The 24,665-nt window shown below is 40.4% G+C and overlaps 1 long non-coding RNA gene across 1 annotated transcript in view; it reads left to right on the top strand.

The window, feature by feature from the left end:
* Positions 1-3,238: 3,238 nt before the first annotated feature.
* LOC308611731 overlaps positions 3,239-24,665 on the top strand; it is a 34,938-nt gene continuing 13,511 nt past the window's right edge. Inside the window, exons 1-2 of the long non-coding RNA XR_014015021.1 lie at positions 3,239-3,624; positions 22,145-22,209. This is a non-coding gene — a long non-coding RNA (uncharacterized lncRNA). The remainder of the gene's footprint in view (positions 3,625-22,144; positions 22,210-24,665) is intronic.

Below are 24,665 nucleotides of genomic sequence, written 5' to 3'. Positions count from 1 at the left end.
TTAACATTAATTGGTATTATAATTACATTTTCTCTTCATAAAGGCACATTTTATTGATTTTTTCATTATAAAGTATAAAAGTACCTTTTACTTTCAAGATGAGTTCTAAGATTACTTGTTAATGTTAATATGGCAATTTAAAATACGTCTAGATATAATTTAATTTTAATTGCCTAACACAAATATGTCTGATATTCACCATTATGAGTTCAAACCTTTTAGTAAAGATGTCAAATGAGTCACCAAAACATTTTTGTTTATTGCCTCTCATTGAACCCTAAATGCTAACAAGACTTTTTGTTGGAATGAGGGATCAACATTTTATACTCTTTAAGAACTAATGCCATAGCTGTTTTATTTTTATAAATAAAGCTCTTTCCGTTTACTTTGTAGTGTACAATTTTTGACTGGCCTGGAAAGAGAAAAATTATTCTTTGGGCTGACAAAAATGATAAAGAGGCTCATTGCTGATGAAGGGAAGAAGACAAAGAAGAATAGAGAATGAAGGATTAGTTCCTCTTTCAAAAGGGGGTAAGATACTAGAGCTTTCTGCAGGGAAACTGAAGCACACCTTTCTTTCTGAGATTTGAAAGGAAGAGATGCCCTACATTTAAATATCTAGAGTATATCTTCCATTTAAAAATGAACCTAGCTAATCATCCAGTGAGGAAGAAAAGAGTAAAATAGCCTTTGATCAAGTCCTTTCTGTGGTGTTAAATGCAACGAATTATAATGAATATCACATATCTAATGAGTTCAAGAATTCCCCTTGGAAGAATTGGTCTGTCCTTTACAAAAAAGAGAGTTCAAGTGAGTTATTTGCATTTGGTAGGGAAGCTCTACTGTCTAAATCATACTCATTTAAAGGTGAAGTTCAGGGCTTCCCTGGTGGCGCAGTGGTTGAGAGTCCGCCTGCCAATGCAGAGGATACGGGTTCGTGCCCCGGTTTGGGAAGATCCCACATGCCGCGGAGCGGCTAGACCCGTGAGCCATGGCCGCTGAGCCTGCGTGTCCGGAGCCTGTGCTCTGCAACGGGAGAGGCCACAACAGTGAGAGGCCCGTGTACCGAAAAAAATAAAAGGTCCAGTTCAAAGTCTGCCATAATTTGTTATTATATATGTAATTTTTGAAAGTAATATACAGTTATATATGTATATAACATCAACAAGAAAGTGACCCACTTTAGAGTCAAGAAAATATATAGGTGAAGTGTAAAAGGGTTGGAATAGATATACCATAACAGTAACAACAAAACAAAACAAGACAACAACAAAAAAACTGGAGTGGCTAAGAAAATATCAGAAAAAAATATATTTTAAGATGAAAATTTTTACTAGAGACAAAGATATTTTAAAATGATAAAAGGATTATACCATCTAGAATGTATAATAATTATAAACTTATGTGCACCTAACAACAGAACTTCAAAATACAATGAAGCAAAATTGGCACAACGGAAAAGAGAAACAGACAGTTCTACAATAATAGTTGGATACTTTAATACCTTTCTTTCAATAGCAGAACAGACAGAAGATCAACAAGAAAATAAAAAAACTTGCACAACATTATCAATCAACTAGACCTAACAGCCATCTATAAAACATTCCACCCAACAGCATCAGAATATACATTGTTTTCAAATGCACATGGATATACTATATGCTAGGCCATAAAACAAATTTCAGTACATTTTAAAGGATATAAACAATACAAAGAGTGCTCTCAGATGACAACAGAATGCAATAAGAAATCGTTAACAGAAAGAAATTTGTTGAAAATCACAAATGGAAATTATACAATATATTCCTAAATAATTCATGGGTCAAGTAAGAACTCATAAGGGGAATTAGAAATAATTTGAGATGAATTAAAATGAAAGTATAACATATTACTACTTGATTGGTCGCACATAGTCTTTTGAAAAGCAGAGGGGTTAGACAAAGAGATCTAAATTAATTAAAAAATCATTTATTATTCTGGGAATAAAAAGAACTGGGCTTAGTCTCAGTTTTGCCTTTCTTTATCTTTGTGTCTGTTGATCATCTTGGAATAGTCATTACATAGTCAGAATACAGTTGCCATCTCAGGAATCAAATACTGTTATCTCTAGGGCTACCATAACAAGATACCACAAACTTGTTAGCTTAAAAGAACAGAAATTTATTTTATCACAGCTCTAGAGGCCAGAAGATCAAACTCAGAGTGTTGAGAGGGCCATGTTCTTTCTGACACCTCAAGGGGAGGATCCTTCTTTGTCCTAACCAGATTCTGGTGGTGGCCATCAATCACTGGTGTTGGCATTTTTTGATTTGCAGCTGCATCACTCTGGTCTCTTCCACTGTTGTCACATGGAATTGTCTCTGTGTGTTTCTGTCTCTGGAAACAATTTAAATAGAAATTTGTATTTTAAAAAAACAAACTGTTGATTACTATGCTCTATTTAGATAGTTCCTCTAACCCACCCACCTCCATTTCCCCATATGTATTTGAGAAGGAAAGAGGAACTCCTGTGAGCTATCATTTTGGAAAAAAATCAATGATACCGTGTTTTACTAGAGATGCCTCTTATCTAAAATATTTGAATTAAAAATAAAATCTGGGGAAATTGTCACCCAGTTTCCCTCTTCTAGAGGCATGATCTAAATGATAGGCAGCAGAATATTTTATAGCCATGAGGTTTGCTGACATTATTGATTTGATCCAGAATCTGTATTTTCTCTCTAAAGAAAACAGTATTCTCTCTTTCCTTTCTTTAATTTATAATGTTGATGTCTTAAGATTATTGTCAGAGAGGATGCTTGTAGTTCAAATGATTTGGCTGTATTTCACCAGTATTATTACAAGCTAGTCAAACAATGGCTGGGCTCCAGTATAGACCTCGGTCCCTTTGTTCCACTGGGATACGGATGTGAAAGCCACTGTTGCCTTATATTCCAAAGACCAAATAAATAAAACAAATAAACACAAAAAAACAAGTAAATGAAACTGTCTTAAAACCAACTCTCTTTTCTTCCTCATCCATGTTAATTCTCTTCTACCTAAAATTACTTCCTGGAAGTGATTCTTATGTTTCTTAGAGCCTCTTTATGTATATATCCACACTAATGCATATAAAACTGTTCCTTGTAGATCTTTTACTTTTTCCATTTGAAGAATTATTTTCACATGTCATATAGAGTTTATCCATTGCATTTTTCCTGTGTATTTGAGCATCATAGGAAGATAAATTCTACTCTTGAAAATGTTAACTGGTGACTGAGACACAGAAAGCTATTCTTCTTACCATTTTTCAATAGTGAGTAGTAGATTCTGTAGGGGTGGAATTTTAAGATGTAAGTATACTGTTTTTCTACACTCCAATTACGTTCCCCTTATCATAGAAATTGACCAGTGAAGTGTGCTGCTGACTTTTCAGAATCCATGTACATACAATCCATTAAGTTATTAGATATAACGTTGGTCAGAAAAGCATACTGTGAAATGTTGCTTTTATTTAAACTCCCACTATTTTCACTCCATGGTTTCAAGATTTGACTTCTTTATTGCCCTCTGGTAGTGGGCTCTGTGAACTGCATATTTACGGGTCTGGAGCACATATCTTCCCGGAGGTATTCAACTCCTCAGGTACAAGCTAAAGAGTAGATGATAAGAAGCATTCATATTTATTAAAACTAATTAAGAATATCAGTAGCCTGATGACTGTTGTTTCTAAAAATATAAACTATTTATCCTTCTGTTGTCAGACAAGCATATTTCATGAAAAGAAGTATAAATCCTTTTTTGCTTGCAATAAAAGAACAATAATTGAAGGTATTCTTCATTTGGACCAAATACCTTCTCTGAAAATATAAGTTAAAATAGGAGTTGAACTTTTGCAAAATACTCTTTAGTAAATAAAACTCCACATATAATTTCAAATCATCATTGAATTTTACCTTAAATTTAAATATCTATATTGACTTAAATGCTGTCCTCTGTAATTTTGGATGATTCCCTCCTTTATATCTTCTTCCTCTCTTCAACAAATAAAATACATATGAATGCCTAACATGAGGTAGGGTATTCTCTGTGAAATAATGATGTTGGTATACTTGATTTTGACTTAGCAGAGGGATTGAGCCTCTGTGTTGGTGAATTCTCCCCAGATGGTGCGTGGGGAGAGGGTCAGGCATGTCTCTGTGCTCCTGAAGTTTTCTCTGTGAAACTGTCAACCTCCAATATCAGAAATAACTTCCTTCGTCAGAAGGGATTTTCAGACATTAAAAGTTTTCTCTTAAAGTGCAAGTATTTTTAAAATCTATAAAATATAGGGCATTATACATTTTCTTTAGTTACTACAAGCTGAATTTTAACTGAGAAGACTGGGGACTCCATGTATGTGTACATTCATGCATGCATGCATGTTTGTGTGTTACACGTGTGTGTGTGTGTGTGTGTGTGTGTGTGTGTGTGTGTAGGTCTACTGAGGATACAGAACATATTCTGCACAGAGCCATGGTATATCAGAAGGGAAAAGAGTATAAAGAGTATAAAGGACCAGCTTCACCTGCTTAATTTGTCCCCTGACCTGGTGTCGTCTTATTTTCCACCATCCTTTGCTGATCTGTGTACTAAATACCCAGGGTTCCTGGGTACCCCCAGGTACCTCTGTAAGTTTGACAAGCCTATCAATATCCCATGTACAGTGGATGGAACCTGGACTTTTTGCCCATATAGTTTTCCTTTCCCTCAGAGTTTTCGTCTGAGCTATGTCATGGGGTAGGTACTGTTGTGAAAATTTGTGCTCACTTGTTAAATAGAAACTACTCATTTAACTGTTTAAACAAATAAACAGTATCTTGAGTCAGTTGCACGGCACCTCCAGTCTCCACAAAGCAGAGTTACTTTGGGACAGGAAGTTCTTTTAGTTTCCCCTTAAATCAAAATACAAAGTTATTGAGCAATTCTAGGACCAACCCTATAGTTGCAAACTTGGGAAGAGCTCACAGGATTCTGTAATTGTTTGTTTACCCCCTTACTGGGACAGCAAATAGCTCAATAGTTCTTATACTGAAGTCAAAAGGAAGAATAATACCGGAACAAGATCTGCATTTAACGTCTACGTCTTATTTTTATTTTCTCTTGGCACATAGTAGGTAACTGTTAAATGTTCTCTTGATAAATATTAAAAACACACAAGATACTTCATATACTAGGGGTCATAAAATTTCAACTTTTCTTTTGGTGTAGGGGTTGATGATGAAAAGTTTGGAAACTTCTGATCCATGTTAATGTTCCTGCTTTGAGAACTGCAGGGCGCAGCTTTTAGATGGAAAAAGTTGCCAAGAGGACCAGAAGTAGAATAAAGACATTTATGTAATTCTTCCTTATAATTTCATTTATTGGTTTTCAGCATCTAACTTTGAAAAGTTGCCTGAGGCTGCCTAGGGTCTGCAATAAGGATCACAGCTGTGCTGTCCTACCCCCTCCCCACACGTGGGGAGCAGAGCCTTCCCAGCAGTGCTAATAGAGCCCCATGGCTTTCCGCCCACCTCGGTACTGCTCAAAGCAGTGGCTTTTTTCTACCAGCCTCACCCTTCTCCATGTAAATCTTTTTCTTCTTTCCAGTTTTATTGAGATATAATTGACATGTAACACTGTATAAGTTTAAGGTGTACAACATCATAATTTGATACATGTATATATTGCAAAATGATTATACCACAATAAGGTTAATTAACACACCCATGACCTTACACAATTAATTACCTTTTGTGTGTGTGTGTGTGTGTGTGTGATGAGAACATGTAAGATCTACTATCTCAGAAACTTTTGAGTATGCAATAGAGTGTTGTTAACTATAGTCACCATGCTGTACATCAGACTCCCAGGATTTATTCATCTTACAACTGGAAGGTTATACCCTTTGACCAACAACTCCCCATTTCCTCCACTCCCCAGCCCTTGACGGCCACCATTCTACTCGGTTTCTGTGAGAGCAGCGTTTTTAGATTACACGTAAAAGTGAGATTATGCAGTGTTTGTCTTTCTCTCTCTGACGCATTTCACTTAGCATAATGCCCTCAAGGTTCATCGAAGTTGTTGCAAATGGCAAGATTCCCTTATTTTTTAAGGCTGAATAACATTCCATTCTACATATGTGCCATATTTTCTTTATTCATTTGTCTGTCAATGGACACTATAGAAACAGAAACTCACTCAGTTCCTACAAGTGTCCAAGGTAACAATAGACAAAATATGGATGTTGGTGGGTGTAAATCCAGGCAGTAGGTTAGACTACATCCCACAGGCAGGAAGACCACTATTTTAGGAGGAGCTGCTTTGAATATGAATCAAATAATAATTGATTTATATATCACCAGTTCAGAACTAACTCATCTGTTTTAGACACCTCACCATAGATATGAAATGCGAATGAGTGGAAAAGGAGGCTTCTGAAGGCAAACAGTCATAAAACCCATTATTATTCTGTAAAAAGGAGACTATACAGTCTTACCTTTAGAACCTCAAATCAAAGAAAGACATGTAGCAGCCTCAGTAGGATATAATCACAACAGAAAAAATACAAGCAGAAGGCAGAGGAAAAAGAAGTGCCATTTGGTATGGGAATAACTAGCTCTGTATGTCTCAAAAGCCTCCTATAAACATGTCTGGGTGTCAATACAGTGTAATAATTAATATCCATAAACCCTGAGTCTTAAGAAAAAAGAACTGTATCTTTTGCTTTCTTTTAGAAAGGGACAGAAAGGTAACTATATTTGCTTTAATAAATACAGAGACTTGGTGCACTTAAATATTTGATCAACTAATTTTAAAAATGTTTCTTACAGCATACATCATTTTCTGATGAAACGGGTAAAATAAGGTTCTAGGGTGTGAGGAGGGCATGAGGTATTATACACATTTTCTTTTCTGTCCTTTTGTAGCTGAATATCCTTTTCCAGGCCTAAAGAAGTAGTAAAATTATGGATCTAAGATTGAATAAAAGGTTTCATAGACATATTTTACATATATGCCATTAGATTTCCACAGAGTTATTTCAGGCTGCTGACAGGCTGCTTGCTTGAGCTGAGACCCCTCTAAACAAAGCCCAGGAAGAAACTAACAACTGTGAAAGCCAACTTATTTCTTCTGTGAGTAACTTGGCTGCAGAGCAGACTAATTACGCCTTTAACCACACTGTTTGAACTCTTTGTCCTTATCTGGGAATCACTATTCTGAAAGTAGAGAAGGGGACTAGGGAAGTTAAAAGAGACAAAAGATGTAAATATGGTCTCTTTGCAGAATCTCAGAGGTCAGGCAACAGTTCTACCTCAGGTGCAGCCTGAATGCTAGTCTCCACCTGGAGTGAATCACTGAAGGATCATTTCTCAGCACATAGTCAGTGTTGGTTAAATTTTCATATTATTTTATCCCAGTGAATAATACTGATGAGGGATTTTGAAACTATTACATTCCGCCAAAGGACTTGATTTTGTAATGATACCAAACCTTGGAAAATAAAGGAAGTAGAGATTGGTGAATCCTTGACAAATTATTAGAGTTATAACTGATTGTTTCATAAGGAAAGATAGGGAATGGATCATTTCGGAACCTGAATGAATACTTTGAATCTCATCTATTTCTGTTAAAACTACAGGTTAGTTGAGCTCAAAAATTGTAGGTATAAAAATTGTGTTTTTTATGGGCTTCCCTGGTGGCGCAGTGGTTGGGGGTCCGCCTGCCAATGCGGGGGACACGGGTTCGTGCCCCGGTCTGGGAAGATCCCACATGCCGCGGAGCGGCTGGGCCCGTGAGCCATGGCCGTTGAGCCTGTGCGTCCGGATCCCGTGCTCCACAACGGGAGGGGCCACAGCAGTGAGAGGCCCACATACCACAAAAAAAAAAAAAAAAAAAAAAAAAAAAAAAAAAAAAAAAAAAAAAAAAATTGTGTTTTTTGGTAATAAAATTTGTTTTAACCCTTCTCTCAATTATGCATTTAAATGTTGACCAATTCACAAGTAACTGTTTACGGTCAATGGATTGGCAAGTGGCTTTGGGATCATTCATTTTATAGTCTGGGATTTCCAGTGTTATCTTTATTTTCCCATGTATACTCTATTTCATACATTTTATTAGCAGTAGTAGTAGAAATAGTAGTAGTAATATCATTATTATTTAGTTAGAGTAGAATTGTTTCTATAACTTCTTACGGTCAGACATATACTAAGCAACACACATTTTGAAAGCACTGGTGTTGGAGTAAATTCGATGTTGATGAGACTCGTCACTGCCCTTAAAGGAGCTTGTCTTCTAGTTGGAAAGATGTGACATATACAATAATCTGAGGCATTAAGTAAATACATGGGTCTGAGGGCAGAAGATCCTGAAGGAAGCAAGCTGCAAAGAACTCATTTTGAATCCTGGCATTCATATTGGCAGATCTCCTCACACCTTTTTAGGACAGTTATAGACAAAGCAAGTAGGACTGGAGAATACACTACAATGGCCAAAATAAGATTTCATGTCATTTCAGCCTAGGGGATTCTTTCTAGGCTTTGAGCATATGATAATTTAAATGCCACCTAAATAGTAAATTTACTTTAATGCTGACAATGTAGAAAAGATATTTTGCTGCAAAAGTATACACAGTAGTAACAAGTGGATTTTGGAAGAAACTAATATTTTGTCTTATACTGATACTACACTATTGCCCTAGACCTAGCAGCAGCCTTTACTCTTTGTTGTTTTCTTCTAAGACTAAAGAGCCTCTTTTTTTTTTTCCACCAACAGATCTCAGAGCAATCTGAGTGCACTGGCCAGTTGGGACACAATTATCATTAGAATTTTTGGCTAGAGAAGAAAGCTCCTAATTTAAGAATGGCTTTTTGCCTTCTGAGAGCTCAGAAGAGCAAATTGCAAGCCATCTACATTTATAAAACATGTTTTAGTATGGAAAATTTCAAACATCTACAGAAGTAAAAAGAAAGAAGTAGAAACGTTCATCAATTGTTCTCATCAAATGTCCATTTCAGGCCAATACATTTTCTCTACACCCTCTCTGACTACTACTGCCATAATCCCCAGCAATTTTAAAGCAAATCCCAGATTTCTTTTTCTCAGTGAAAACGTCAGTATACACATTTCTAAAATGCAAGAACTGCCCTTTGTAAGCTCAACTATGTCATTATCACACATCCGCAAATAATAATAATTCCTTAATATCAAGAAATAGCCAGTCAGTTCATGTTTCCTTGATTGTCCTATACATGTATTTTTATTTTAATAACCATTATTTATTTGATTGCTGATCCAAACACAATTTCTTTTAAAGTATAGGTTTAAAAGAACTCAATTTGCTCATTTTTCTTGCAAGTGTTTGTCATTGAATTCAAAGCATTCATCAATTAGGGTTCCCAACTGTCTGGATTATGCTGATTGCATCCCCTTTATGCTTATACATTTATCATGCTCCTTTGGCCCATGTATTTACTGTCAGTTGGTAGATAGATCTAGAGCACTGACATAATTCAGGTGTGATTTTTTGTCAAGTTTACTTCATAGATAATATTGATGAATTCCAAAAGGAACTATAAAGTGTCTGTCTTACTGTGATGTTGCAGCCATTAATGATCAATGTCTAGCTCCATTAATTTATTAAGGGTACCAAATGGTGATAGTCTACTAATTAGATTATTATTCATTTATTAGCTAGAACATTATTTCATCAAATACTTGGTTGCCCTGAGTTACAGTTTAATTAGGAAAGGAAGAATAAATGTTTCTTTTATTTTATTTACCAGTTTTACAAAAAAAGGAAAAAAACAGGAGAGAGAAAGGTTGACTGCAAAGTAGCTTCCGAAGATGACTAATGAGGCATTTTCTTTCTTTGTTGTTGTTTTCAGTGAGGTTGTTATAAATATCGATGCAGAGATTGTCCCCTCTTAGGTTCACGGATCCTGTTCAAGTTGGCTCCTGAGTCCTTTCCACACAACCACAGTAGTCTTTGAAGTCTTCCCAGCTCTCTTGTATGACAAGGTGTAACAGGAACATCTAGTTCGTTTCTTATGCTGGATTTGAAATCAGCTATTTCTCCAAGGAGGCATTATCCACTGTGTTTATTCAAACTTGTGTTCCTTCTAGTTTAACCTTCTCTCGAGACATGATTTTTTTAAACAAACTACTTACTGAATTTTTTCACCTTTTCAAATCTTGCTATTCTCCAATCACTTCATTTCTGATTTTTTCTAATTTCTTTTATGTTTTTCTTAAAACCAGTTTCTATTCCTTTTAAAATTTCTTTTACTTTTTCCGCAATATCAGGCAATAAATTTCATTTGTTCTGTGGACGTGTCTTTCTGTCACGTTTTCAGGATTTGCTGGAACTTTCTTTTCACCCTTCTTTTTTCTTTTTTTTCCTCACTGATTTTCTACAGGATGTGAATGGAATACTCTTCTGTCACTCATTTTTAAATGAAATAAGTTTCCACTTTAGGAGGGAATCATAGATCAGAATATAATTTCTAGCTTCAGAACTCCAGGGCTCACTATCTTCTATTATGTTCACAACATAATTTTTAAAAATGACCTTAAAATTTCTAAAATCTTCCTCCTCGGCCCTCCTCTGCCCATTTACCCAGGGCTCCTCTTTCTTGTCCTTGTTGAGTATGGGGATTTGTTCTGGAATGGTGCTTTGGTATGATAGGTGTCAAGGTTTCACAGACCCCAGAACACTTGGCATCCTCAGAACATTTCAAAGTTCTTGCACTCAGCTGCAAGGTGGAGCCTGCAACGTTCACTCCCGGTTTCTGTCGCTGTTCTCAATGAGTTTTTGTCTCAGTGAGTTCTTGAACCATAGTAACCTTTGGCTCTCCTGAAAGAGAGAGAGAGTCCTTCCCTCGTCTTCCTCCCACACACCTTGGGATACACATATGTAGGTCTTTTTCCTGTTGTTGATTTGTTCCTACCTGGCTGTATGTTGCAGTTAATGTGGACACCTTGTTGTAGATGTTGTCTGTGGGTTTTTGATCTTGCTATTCTAGATGCTTTTCTTTCTTCTTTGTGGGGGTGGGGGCTTGTGTATTTAGGGGAGGGGTGGCATATTCAGGGATAAAAATCTTCTCTGTAGCCACCATCATTTCCCCAGAATCCTCTGCCATTAATATTTAAAAGAAAATCATAGGAATCATTATCCGGATCCTTAGGATAATCATTACATTGTATCTGTCTTTTTTGCAGGCTTCAAGCTGCCTGTGGCTCCCCACGTTAGTATACTGACATGACTGGGCAATGCCTAATTTGACAGGTTCTTTCTGTACTACCTTCCTCCTAATCATGACAGTCTTGTACGCTATACGTAGTCTTCTTTACTGATAGGGAATTTAGAAAATACAGGAAGCCATGGGTTTAATAGCTGAAAGTGGAATTAATGTGTTATTTTTCTCAGGTAAAATATCATAAGACTCCTTAGGCCAAAGTTGTAAAATGAAATCGCAAATTTCCTGGAATCATTTTGCAAACGTGAATGCCCACATAAAGTACACTAGGACTTGAATCCAAGGAATAACACATTTTTAGAGCCTCCAGATTTATAAACTTAGTACAATTCTGCATTACTCCTTAAGGCAACTGAAGAAAATAATTTTGTGATCAAATAAATATTGATTTTATTAACATAGTTATTTTAAAAGTTTATAAAGCTTTTAAAAAATGTTAAGGCTCTGTCAGGCTCATCAGTTGTTATTTCTTTTCTAGAATCTTGGATAAAGGAACAGTCGTTTGAGGGGAAACATGGTATAAAATGGGAAGATAATCTAACAGTGAAGATAGTTATATCTCTTCCTGTGTGATGAACTACTCCTAAGCTTGGTGGTTTAAAACAGCAGGCACTTTATCTCCTCACAATTTGTGAATCAGCAGAATGGGCTGGGATCCCCTGGGTGGATCTATCTTGCTTTCTCCTGAGGTGACTACTGAGGCTGCCATCATCTGGTTGCTGGACTGGGGCTGGTTGCTTTCACATGTCTGGCCATTGATGCTGGCTGTGGCCTGGGCCTATTCTCCACTAGGTTAGCCAGGCTTCCTAACATGTCAGGTTTCCATGAGGACAAGCCCTAAAGCACGAGTACTCTCCAAGCTTCAGCTCTTGATATGCCATTGGGCCAAAGCAAGTCATGTGACCAAACCCAGGTCAAGGTGGAACAAAACTACACAGGGTGAGAAAACGGGGGGGAGGGTCATTTTCACTGGGGGTCAGTAGTCTAACAAACTGCTGCAATAACTATATAAAGAAAAGCCCCCCGGAGGACAACTGGCAAAAAATAAATGTGTGCGGGGTGGGGTGGGGGTTTGGCATGGGGGGGGAAAGGCAGTAAGCAGGGGCTACCAAAATCTGAAGATTCTGGAATTTTTGGAAAATCCCCTGGGATTACAGGAGTTACACAACCATGTTCTGACACCAGAAGAAAGGTCCCAGTTGAGCATCAGGGAAATCTAGCGCTCTTCCTCCATTGCATCAATTTCCACATTTCTTTGACTCAGCATATTTGTAGAATGAATCATGACTTTCTATAAATTTTTAGTTCAGTTTTTCAAAGAAATAGTGACCTCGCTTCTATCTGCTGTGCCACAAAAAATGCCGTAGAAAAAAATTCCTTCTGGGCTTCCCTGGTGGCGCAGTGGTTGAGCGTCTGCCTGCCGATGCAGGGGACATGGGTTCGTGCCCCGGTCCGGGAAGATCCCACATGCCGCGGAGCAGCTGGGCCCGTGAGCCATGGCCGCTGAGCCTGCGCGTCCGGAGCCTGTGCTCCGCAACGGGAGAGGCCACAACAGTGAGAGGCCCGCATACCGCAAAAAAAAAAAAAAAAAAAAAAAAAAAAAAAAAAAAATTCCTTCTGTTAAATCGCTCACTAGGTGAAATTGTATGTGTAACCTAGTACCAAAGAGGTATTAAGAATCGCCACAGCCGAGCCGGCCCTCCGCACCACGCACCCTATAGCAGCCAGTGGGTGAGCCGGGAGTCGAGGAGGTCACCGTGGGAAGGAGGGGCGCGGGCAACGTGTCAGCCTCCTTCCGTCTCCGTGGAGCCACCTCGTGCCTCTGGTACAGGGAGTCGTCCACAGCAGCCGTCGGTGGCCAGCCTTGCAGCGCTGTGTTCTAGGTCAGTAGCTTCCAAGACTCCAGTTGGATTCATTGGAGTAGGCAACGTGGGGAATCCAGTGGCAAAAGAGCTCTTGAAACATGGCCAGCCACTCACTATTGCTGATGTGTTCCCTGATGCATGCAAAGAGCTGCTAGATGCAGGTGAACCCGGTAGTGTCTTCTGCAGCGGACGTAGCCGAAAAAGGTGACAGAATTATTACAGTGCATCAATGCGCTAGAAGCTTATACTGGAGCAAATGGAATTCAAAAAAAAGTGAAGAAAGACTATTAATAGATTCTAGTACTTTTGATCCTATGGTTTTGAGAGAATTGGCCAAAGAAGTTGAGAAAATGGGAGCAGTTTTCACGGATGCCCCTGTTTCTGGTAGTGTGGGAACGGCTCGGTCTGGCAACCTCACATTTAGGATGGGAGGGGTTGAGCTGCTGTGGTGCATGGGCTCCCATGTGGTGCATCGTGGAGCTGTTGGGACTGGCCAGGCTTCGCAGATCTGCAAACACTTGCTGTTAGCTATTAGTAGGATTGGAACTGCTGAAGCTATGAATCTGGGACTCAGGTTAGGGCTTGACCCAAAACTCTTGGCTAAAATCCTAAATACGAGCTCAGGACAATGTTGGTCAAGTGACACTTACAATCCTGTACCTGGGGTGATGGATGGAGTTCACCTGGCTAATTACTATCAGGGCGGATTCTGAGCAACACTCATGGCTAAGGATCTGGGATTAGCATGAGGCTCTGCTACCAGCACGAAGAGCCCAATCCTTCTAGGCAGTCAAGCCCATCAGATCTGCAGGGGTGTTGTGCGTGAAGGGCTACTCTAAAAAAGACTTCTCATTCGTGGTCCAGTTTTTGCAAGAGGAGGAGACATTCTGAGTTTGCCCTCTGGCTGTGAACACTGAAACATTGAAACCAAACTGTGTCTTGGAGCCCCTTATGGCTCACTCCACAGGAAAATGGGCTTAATCAAAGGTCAACTGTCTGCTTTTGAGTGTCTAGGTCAGGGGTCCCCAACCCCTTGGCCTTGGACGGGTACCAGTCCACAGCCTCTTAGGAAATGGTCTGCACAGCAGGAGGTGAGTCGCAAGCAAGCCAGCTATAAGCTTCATCTGCCGCTCCCTATGGCTCACATTACCGCCTGAACCCCACACACCCCGCCTCCCCTCCCTGGAAAAATTTGCTTCCAGGAAACCGGTCCCTGGTTCCAAAAAGGTTAGGGACCTCTGGTCTAGGTCACAATAGATCCTGGGATTTTTCACCCATTTTAAACTGCTTATTCTTTTTATCTATTTAACAAACATATCATCTGTAATTTTTTTTTTCTGCAAGCCACTGATGGTAACTGCTAGCTAGCTAGCTGATTGGCCTTTTTCAAAAGTTTGATTCCTGAGCATCTTCAGCTAAAACGCTGCCTATTTCACTCAGGATATTATTTACTCCACTTTACAAATAAAACTAAAATTGTTTTCAACAGGATAAAATCTATCCTCGAGGAAAGAAAAGAAATTGGTGTGAGAAAAGGTATTAGAGAAAGGGGAAGTATAGTGAATTACTACCTGTGTGCCTCAGAAAATTTGTCCTGTTATCCCAGTGGTGATATTCTTGCATTGAGATTACTGGTTTATTTTCTAGTTGTTAAAGCAAGAGAACTCCTTGCTGCATGTTATGTAATTTGGACTCTGTTACAATTATCTTGGTGTGCCCCTCTTGTAACAACTTCCCATACTCAGCAAACTGCTTTTTTTTCATATTTTTGCTTCCTTGTACATTTTTACTGCATATTTTTTACTTCAAAAGAATGACATCTTTAGAACTGTTTCAGAGCCAGCGATGATATGTGCTTTAGATAATTATTACACTATGCTAAATATAACCATATTCTTTTGAATTCAAATAAATTTCTATGCTGATAAAAAAAGAGAGGCACATTTCATCAATGTTTAAATAGTATCCTTCCTCCTCTAAAACTTAAAATAGGATTCAGTCTGATTCCTAAAGGGTTATTTTCTTCAACAACAAGAGCTGACTTAGGCCATTTCTTGGCAGTGGAATCTGAGCATAGAGGTCTCTGTCTCACTGCCCTTTGATTCTCACTCACGGTATCCTGGGTGAATGTAATGGATGGGCGTGCCCTTATGACTTAGCCTACTGCTACTGCTCCTGATGAGGGCTAATGGTGTGGGCCACTTTAAATCTTGCCCAGCAAAGTGCTGACATCTGGGGTTTCCTATCAAGTTTACCAGATATTCCACAGTAATTTCATAATTTACACAACATAAAAACACTGATCTTGAGCTTAGGAAAGCATTTCATTTAAACAGATACAGAACACTACTCTACAAAATGGTTTAAAATTTGTGAGCAATTGCATTAAATAAACTCTAATATAAATTAATCTAATACAAGTAAACTAATAGTTGCAAAGCTACTGGTCGCTTCAGAAGTGGTGGCTACGGATAACTTCAAAGTTGTTTCCTCAATGCATTAAGAGGCGAAACTATTTGCTGTCAACTTCTTCTTGGGGAAGCTTTTTTCCTTAGTTTGATGCTGATTCGCGTTATGAATGTATAGGAACCATTACTGGTTCTTCCTTTCCATATTCAGTGCACCATTATACTTCTATCCTCTTAAGATCTGGATATCTGTTACTGCTACTGTTGGCTGGAGCCTGGCAGGAGGAAAGCTCTCAAGAAAAAAGGTCAACAAGTGTTAAAGAGTTTTAGCATACTACTGAGACTTTTTATCTACCATAATCATAAGAAATAATAATTAAAATTACAGCCTGGTCAGTGAGACCTTGAGTAAATTGTGGAAGCATCCGTGTTTCCTACAGTTTCAGGGGATGGATATTTCCTGTTATTAACTCTATATCCTCTTCAACTGGAACAGAGAGACCTTTCTCTGTTGAAGCAGTTTTGTCTTTTTCCTGGGCATTTTTAGTTTTCTCTTATGAGAGACTTGTAAAGCTTACCTACACAAACTTACACATACACGTATAAAGCAAAGAAGGGATAGAGTAGTCTTGAGAGGACACTGTTTTGTAGCAGGCACACAAGACAGAGGTAATACTCCCTGATTGCATTTGCCTCCCTAGCCCCATCTCCTTTGTGGAAAGCATCAGCATTCTGAGTGGTCTCTGCACCCCACTAACTGGACGGAACACTGCATTGGCATTCTTAGGGAGCACTGATGGTCCCTACGGAAACTGTGGTTAGAGCTTGTGCAGCCACAGTGCACAGGAAAGAAACAAATATACTTCATATAACATGCTTACTCTGTTTTGCTTAATTAGCACTTATTCCTTGTAAAAGGCTGATTTCTGCTTTGACAGGGAGTAATCGAACTCTGTATTCACCCAAACCATAAAATTAAAGTTAACATACCTCAGCTTTTCATCCTACTGGAAGAAATGTATGAAATCTAAAGTTATTTTTTAATTGCTGCTGTTTAGAATGCCTGAAGCCCATTTGCTGAACTTGTTAAAGAGCAGTGTTAATGAGGGTATTTTTCGTTTCTTTCTTTTCCGACCACAGCATGAATTCTCAGCCCAAAGTGTGCCCTGTTTCCCACAATAGAGACGGGGAAAAGTGCGAGTCTCTCACCACAAAGCATGAGACAACTACAAATACTTTTCTCCCAGAGTTAACATTGATGACAGTCTTTGTGGAAAAGGTCTTCCTCTTTTTGCGGGAATACAGTAGAAATGCAAGTCATATTCTCCATAATTTCACTACTGGAAAAATAATTTCATAGTCCATATATATATATGTGTGTGTGTATATATATATATATATATATATATACACACACACACATATATATATATATATATATATTTTTTTTTTTTGCGGTACGCGTGCCTGTCACTGCTGTGGCACTTCCTGTTGCAGAGCACAGGCTCCGCACGCGCAGGCTCAGCGGCCCTGGCTCACGGGCCCAGCTGCTCCGTGGCATGTGGGATCTTCCTGGACTGGGGCACGAACCCGTGTCCCCTGCATCGGCAGGCGGACTCTCAACCACTGCGCCACCAGGGAAGCCCCATAGTCCATATTTTTTATTGGTCTTCTTAAAAACATATACAGTGTTTACAATAAGGAGTAAAAGAGAAGATTTTCAATGCGATATTTCAAGGAGCATTTTGTAAAGGTGGGATCCAGTCCAAACTTTGGAAAATTAACACACACCTATGAGATCAAAGAGTCACCTGCAAAAAATTTTATTATGTTTTTCTTTCATACTAGTTTCCTAAAGGTGCATTGTTACTTCTTGGTAATGTAATAGTCAGAAATGACTATAAGGTGGCCATTTGAGGAAGAAGTAGCTCTTACATAAGTGTCTAGTGACCGTATCTCTTTTGATACAATACCTCTTGGTTTCAGAGGCTTGCACAGATTTCCTCTAAATGAATAAACTTAGTAAGATTTTTCTAACTATCAGTTAATCTAAAAGTAGATTTAGAAATCTACTTCTGAAGCAGTTTTGTTAATTAATTATTGGTCAGTTCTCTTTCTGATTGGTACTTCTTTCTGCAAAACAAATCCCTGTACTTAGAACAATGAATACCACCATCCCTGGCTCCTTGATTATTACACAGTGATGTTTCTTGAGAAAAAAGCTTACCCTTTTTGGGGGGAAACTTCAGTCCATGAAGTAAAACTTCATTAAAACTAGATCTGCTTCTAATGCCAGTGTGATGCAGATCAGTATCCCCTTTCTTTTGACTTTCCAGGCTGTGTGAAGAGAATGGTATGGTTTGGTTTAGGAAGGGTTGTAGCTTAAGAGGATTGCATTATGTTTCTGTGTCACTTTGGGGGGTTTTATTTCAATATTATATCCTGTTCTGTAAAAACACCATAGTCATTCTCTTACTTCTTATTAAATAATTAAACGCTGCCCTTTGTTTACTTTCCCCTTCTGATCAGAAGACTCCTCTCCACTCTAGGCCTTGATCTGAGTTCCAATTCATCAGCTTGTAGTAGCTACACTTCTGGTTTCTGAAGTGAGACAGATATGGGTCCCATTTCTGTCTTCATCAGTTATAATTTAGCCTCTGATATATGCATACCAGAGCTGGCAGTGACAAACATTTTGCTTCTCCTTATAGGGTTCTGTGCATTTTAATAGAGGATCACAATATTTTAAGTAGAGCTGGGATGGGGTGGAAAGAAAGAGCAGGAAAACATGCTTTTAGGAAGGTCTGAAATACAAATCACATGGAGGTAACTGCTTGAGAGAAAACCACCCCTACCTGAGTATTGTCAATAAAGTAGCACAGGGAGGCAAACGAATCAACTGTTCACTAAAAATATTTTTCTTCAGAAGAGTAAAATTCACAAGAAAGCCTCATTGCAAATAAAATATATTTGTTTTCCTAAAGGAAGATATTTGAAAAGTCGTAGTAAATACCTGCTTTGACCTTCTGTGTCCCTAGTGTTCTATCTCCACTAAGTTTTATGAACACTACATAGAGGAGGAGCCTGAGTCTCAAAGACCATAAGTAAGAGAGGGATTCCAGAGCCTTTGCAAGGTCCATTATGCCCCATGACTTCCCATTGCTTGTGCTGTTCATCCAGATAGGTGCTTAGGATACCAGAATGAATACATCTCTTTCGAGAGGTTTTTAACAGACATTAGATACTAAACAAGTACAACACCTAACAAATAGAACAGAATGCTTTATTTAAAGCAGAAACAGAATAAATGCTCACCTAGTATCGTTTAAATCCCCTTTAAATTATTTTTTGAATCAACATGTTTATATTTGAGGGTATTTTCTTATTTTTTCCTAGTTCCCTTTACTTGTACCTCCTTTCTTTTTCTCTTTTCCCAACTGAAACGTTTATGGTTTCAAAAGTAATTACTTCTTGAAGAAAGTTTTCGTGTATACTAAGTGCTACCTAATGGAAGCCATAAGCATAGAGTCTGCTAGCATTTAGAGTGGTATAATACATAGCCAGGTTGAATCAAGTGGGAGAGAAGGTTAATCATTCTTTGAGACTGGCAGTGTTGCCGGAGGTGGATTAATATGCTTTTTGAATCTCTTATGTGCTCTAAGTCTCCTTGATCACAATCACTATGTTAATGGTTGAGGTTTTGAATTAGAGGTGGCTCAGCTGGGCCAAGTCCCTTCATCTCTCTGGCCATATTAGGTGATAGTTTTCTCATTTCAATACACGATCTATGTTAGAGGGAGTGTTGACTATACCAGACTTTTAACGTGGGCACCCAGAAAGTGGAAGAATCTCTCTATTGGTGATTAATCATAACTCTTTTCATTGTGAATATAGTCCTTCCCTTAGGTAAGGCAGGAAGACCATGAAAAATAGAAAGTTCTCGGGTGTCTGTGGAAGCTGGAGTGCTCTCGACCTGTCAGCTCACTGGCAGAGCAGGCTTCGTCCGGACACTAGAGAACAAAATGTGAAATTGGCACCAGCCAGCCTCTCCATTGCACAGGATATCCCTATTTAAATTTGACAACCAGGATATTTTACAATTTGAAATTCTTGTCATCTGGTTTTCTTTAGTTTTTTCTTTGGGTTGAAAAGACTGAGAAGCTTGTTAAAAAATCTGGAATTCTGATGGTGAGGATTAACCAGATGTATTGAGTCATCAATCAGCAAACATTGACCAACGCTTACCATTCCCCCAGTTACTATACTAAGGACCCAGACACGTCTCAGATAGTGGCCTTGCTCATTCACTGTATTTACAGTACTTTTTTCTAAATGTAACCAGAGCTCAGGTAAAGACAAGACATTGATTTGAGTCTGAAGTAAACAAAGCTGACTGGTCTGATCCCTTCAGTTTCCAGAATTACTTTGTTTCAGGTAGTAATTTTCCCAGACCAATAGAACAAAGTTCTATCGTCTATTTATTTAATATTTTATCACAATAGTCCTTGCCCCTTTGACCTCTAGTGAGGAAACTTGCCTAAGAAACTGAAATATGCTTAGGTTCTATGGGTAAGTGCAGATAATGATATGAATGAAATTGAAAATGAAAGCCAAAGGTGGAAAAGGCAGTTCTGAATAGATGAAGTAAGACAGAGGTATTTGAAAAATCAAGTAGAAAAGATACCATAAGGAATGGAGAGCTTCTGGAAGTTTTCTAATAGGTGAGGTGTTGGTACATCTTTTTTTTTTTTTCTTAATAACATGTCTGGCAGTTGTATGCCAGAGAAAGTTATAAGGGGGTTGACTATATGCGTGAAGTCCAGTGAGAACACTGTTTCTGTAGGCCACTGACGATGTTCTGAGTGTACATTCTATAGTACTAGAAATTAAGTTAGGAAACAAAGGGTAATCTGATGTCATTTTAAATGAAATTTCACAAATGATTAGAGCTAAAAGGTGTCTTTTCACTCAGCCAACACGTTGAGCACGTACTATGGGGCAAGCACTGTGCTTATGGGTAAGAGATAAAAGAAAAAATAAAGGCCAGAGGAACTCAAAAGAGAGTGTGAGAGATGCATGAACAACTCATTACAATCGAATAGGGATAGCCTATTAAATAAATAGATCATAAAAATATAAATTTGTAAAACAGAACTTGGAGTCAGTAACCTTTCTAGGGGATATTAAAGAGAATGCCAACAATGAGGGGGTCTTGGAATTAGGTTTTGAACGTCAGTAGGAATGTTCCACGTGGAGAGAAGGTCAGGGGCATACCAGGCAGAAGGAACATCCTGGACTTGAGAGCCAACACAATATATTTAAGTGACTGTAAATGAGATTCTTCTTGACTAGAGCGTAGGGTATAAGTTGCCAAATGGTAGAAAATAGAGTATAAAAGTTAGGGTGGAATGAAAGTATAAAGTGTCATAATTCTTATGATGAAAGATAGGTGTTTTCTACAAAATGGGTTACTTATAAATATTTTAAAAATAGAGACCCCGAGAGAGGAGCGCGCCCGAGGAGCAGCCCCCGGAACGGAGCCTCGGGAGCCCGGGGCTGGTGAGTGAGTCCCCACAGGGTAGGTGTTGCGTCTGCAGGCCTGCAGGCGGTTGTGGAGCCTGCGGCCCTTGGAGAGCAGGGCTTGGGAGACCGCGGCTTGGAGAGCGGGGGCTTGGCTTTGCCCGCCCCAGGGCCCGCAGTAGAGCCACCTGGAGGGTTTGACCGCTTCCCGGAGGTGGAGGGGCCGGGCTGGAGGACAGGGCTGGCTGCTCCGGATGGGGCTCCCCTGGGACTTGTGAGCTCTGGGTGTCCTGGGGGAGCAGGGTCCACAGGCTCGGCCGGGACGTGCCGCGTCTTCCCCTCCGTCCAACCCCCATCCTCCTCCTCCTAGTCCTCCCCCTCCTGTCGCCGTCTCTGCATCTCGCACGTGTGTCTCAAGGCGCGTCAGCACCTTGGTTGTCTACTGTAAGCGTCCGCCGCCCCCCTGGGTTGTGCCCTGTGGAGTCGCACAGTGTAATCGGTGCAGGATGAGTCTGCAGGGCTTCTGTCCTGCTGCCTCAGGTGAGGAAGGAAGCGATGGGGCCTGAGAAGGGAACTGACTTGTCCTGGATCCTCACCGGGTGTGCACATGGGGTCGCTCACAGGACTCCAAACTCCTAGGGCAGGTGTTCTGTCCACTTAAAGTCAGCTTTAATAAAAGATGTTTTCGAGCGTCGCACTTAAGTTTGTAAAGTTTGTACAAATCATTGCAAGACTGAAACGCACCTGAGTGTGTCCCTTTATTCTGGGTATCCTGTGGATATTCTGATCTAAGTTGTTAACAGACTGAGAAGAGGTAAACTATAAGCGTTTTTTAATTTCATATTTAATGACGGAGGTTTATTTTAATAGGATTCAATGTACACTCGCTACGGAAAAATAAAGTATCCCCTCAGGTACCACAGTCACGTGGGAGTTACAGACCTGAGGGTGGTTGCTCCCTCCTTATTCTCACAGGCCCTTCTGAAGGTGAAAGGACGGGTCTCCCACAGGTGTCTCTTGTGGAGCGCGGGGCGGGTGCTCGTGCACCCCGAGCCGCTTCAGTCGTAGCTTCACTGCCTGCGTTTTCCTTCTCCAGGTCCGCCTCCACTGTCACAGTCCTGCACGTTGTTCCAAGAGCAGCGGAAAATGAATCAGCCTCTGGTGAGTTTTGCTGTTTACGTATTTACCTGCTGCTGTTCTTTTGTGATAACACCTTGGGAGGCGCATAGTTCAAAAGTTAAAATGGGAAAGTAGGAGTCGGTAAAAGATGTGGTTAGACAAAGCGTAGAGGAGCAGGTCAGCACCAAGTGTTTCTGGCAAGTTCTACGTGTAGATCCCACGATCCTCTTAGAGCCACAGTACAAGCCTCGTGTTCTTGACATTTGTGGCAGAACACCATCCCTTGCTTGACTTATATGGTCCTGCCAAATCACTTTTGTTCTCAAGCGTTAAAAGGTTTCCCTGAGGATCCCGCTGTAGGCCGCGAGCCTTCCTGAGAGATAGCCCCTAACGTGTTGACGTTGGTGCCTTCCTTGTGCTTCCTGTAAGCCGAGAGCGTGCTGTTCAGGGAGCACTTAGTGCATATAAGTTGTCTGTTCAGTAGAACACCGTTGTCACATAGGTACATTGTTTTCAGTGCTCAGTCGAGGGGTGCAATGAGGATCATCTGGAAGAACAGCCTTGTCACCCTTCCAGTAAACTGCGCTCTTTGTCTCTTACAATCTCAGAGGGTCGCGCTACACACCATGCAGTGAGGTCTCTGGCAAAGATTCTTGTTTCCCAGCTGAATTGTATCGTGCAGCCTGCGGTCTTGGTTCTGCCCCTCCACGGAACCTGATCCGGTTGAGGTGACCTGGCATCCAGCATACAAAGCAGTGGAGATTTGCCAGTCGTCACCTCAGACCACTGTCGCCTTGCCACCTGCAGAGTCTGCTCTGTTGGTTTCTGTGACAGATCTCTCCTTGCTGTCTTCCTGACTGACTCTGTCTTCCGCCCTCTGTGTGTGTTGTCGTTTCACCCTTGGTCCATGACTCTCCACCCCGTCTGATCTCACCCTCTGGTGCTTTTCACCTCCAGCTCTGTCAGTTCTCCCACCTGGACCAGACAGAGGCCTCTGTCCAGCCACTTGCCAGCATCTCTATGGCGTTTGTCCAAAGGGCACCTCGGGTGACTAGATCCAGTAGATCCAGAAATGATTATTTACAGCTCCCCTGCCCCTTGCCTTGTCCTGTTGTCTCTGGCGGCTCATCGTTGCATCATCCAGCCTGTCACCTGCCCAGAAAAATGAGTTCATTCTAAAGGCCTTCTCCATCCTCTGTTACCACGTTGTGGTGTGAGGCTTGTTAATGTCGTCTTCTGAATGGTTTTTATTCGTTCTCCTTCATCCCATACTTGCTACCATTAAAACAGCTTATCTGTTCATTCCTGTAGTTACAGAAACTTTTCTTCTGTGCCGCTACCTCTTTCCTCCAGCAGCTCAAGTGTATTCTCCACGCTGAGTATTTCTCCTAAAATATTAATCACAGCGTTTTGTCTGCATGTGGGAAGCACTTTAGAGGTTCCCTGGGTGACTGGACAAACGAGGTTGCCGTTCCGCGGAGCCATTAACCATCGAGCCCAGCACTGGGCGGAGGTCGTACCTCGCTGATGATGCGTTTGGATGGATCTGTGGGGTAAAATCCTGATCGGAGAGGCTTAGGAGAGAGGAGTGGGAGAACTGGGTTTGTTCTGGTCCCAACTTTTTCAAGACATTTTGCTGTGACGGGGAAAATAGCAACTGGACAGTAGCTGGGGTAGGAGCTGAGGTCCGGGGAGGATGTTGTGTTGTGTTGTGTTGTATTGTGATGGGAGAAATAACAGTGGGAATGATCCAGTAGATGCGTGTGGGGGAGGGGAGAGCTGCTGCCCGTGGTCCTGGAGTGGGGAGGGGATGGCTGAGCAGGGTTGCAGTTGGGGAAGCCCTCCGATGGCTTCTCTGTTCTCAGGGAAGCAGCTGAAACAGAAGGCTTGCAGGGGCCTTCTCTTTGAGGGGAGAGCAGAGCTCTGGGGCCCAGCTCCATCGTGACCATCAGCACACACAGTCCAGCCAGCTGGGAAGACTGTACTTGCCTTCCCTGCCTGAAAAGCCATCTCCTTTCTTAAATGTGGGAGTAATTACTCTTTGGGGAGCCTATGTAATTACATGGGTGCTTCTCAGCTCAAAACGAATTGAGTGCCAGTTCTGGCCACGGACATTTTCTTCTCTGCTGATGGAAGGGTCCCCAGAGGAAGTGTCCTGCTTGCCTGGCTCTTGGCCTCGAGGACCCTTCACACCATCTAGTGTTGTGTCTTTTATCTTTGACATAAATATCAAATGTCTTCAGGTTGTGCATGTGATCTTAAGAAGCAATTCCCTGCTTCCAGGAGCTTCTGTTCTCCTCGGGAAAGGCACTTCACAGACGTAATTACAGGAGAGGACGGGAATCCTGCCCGTCGATACGTAGGGAACTCCAGAGTGCTGACAAAGCAGAGCCTGCTTTTATTTATTTATTTTATTTATTTATTTATTCATTTAAATTTTTTATTTGTTTACTATTTAACTTATTCAGTTTTGGCTGCGTTGGGTCTCTGTTGCTGCG

This window comes from Mesoplodon bidens (assembly GCF_964165515.1).
Source record: "Mesoplodon bidens genome assembly, contig: HAP1_SCAFFOLD_1059, whole genome shotgun sequence".
Taxonomy (NCBI): Eukaryota; Metazoa; Chordata; class Mammalia; order Artiodactyla; family Ziphiidae; genus Mesoplodon; species Mesoplodon bidens.
The sequence above is the reverse complement of the archived record's forward strand: the minus strand, read 5'-3'. Positions and strand labels throughout refer to the sequence as shown.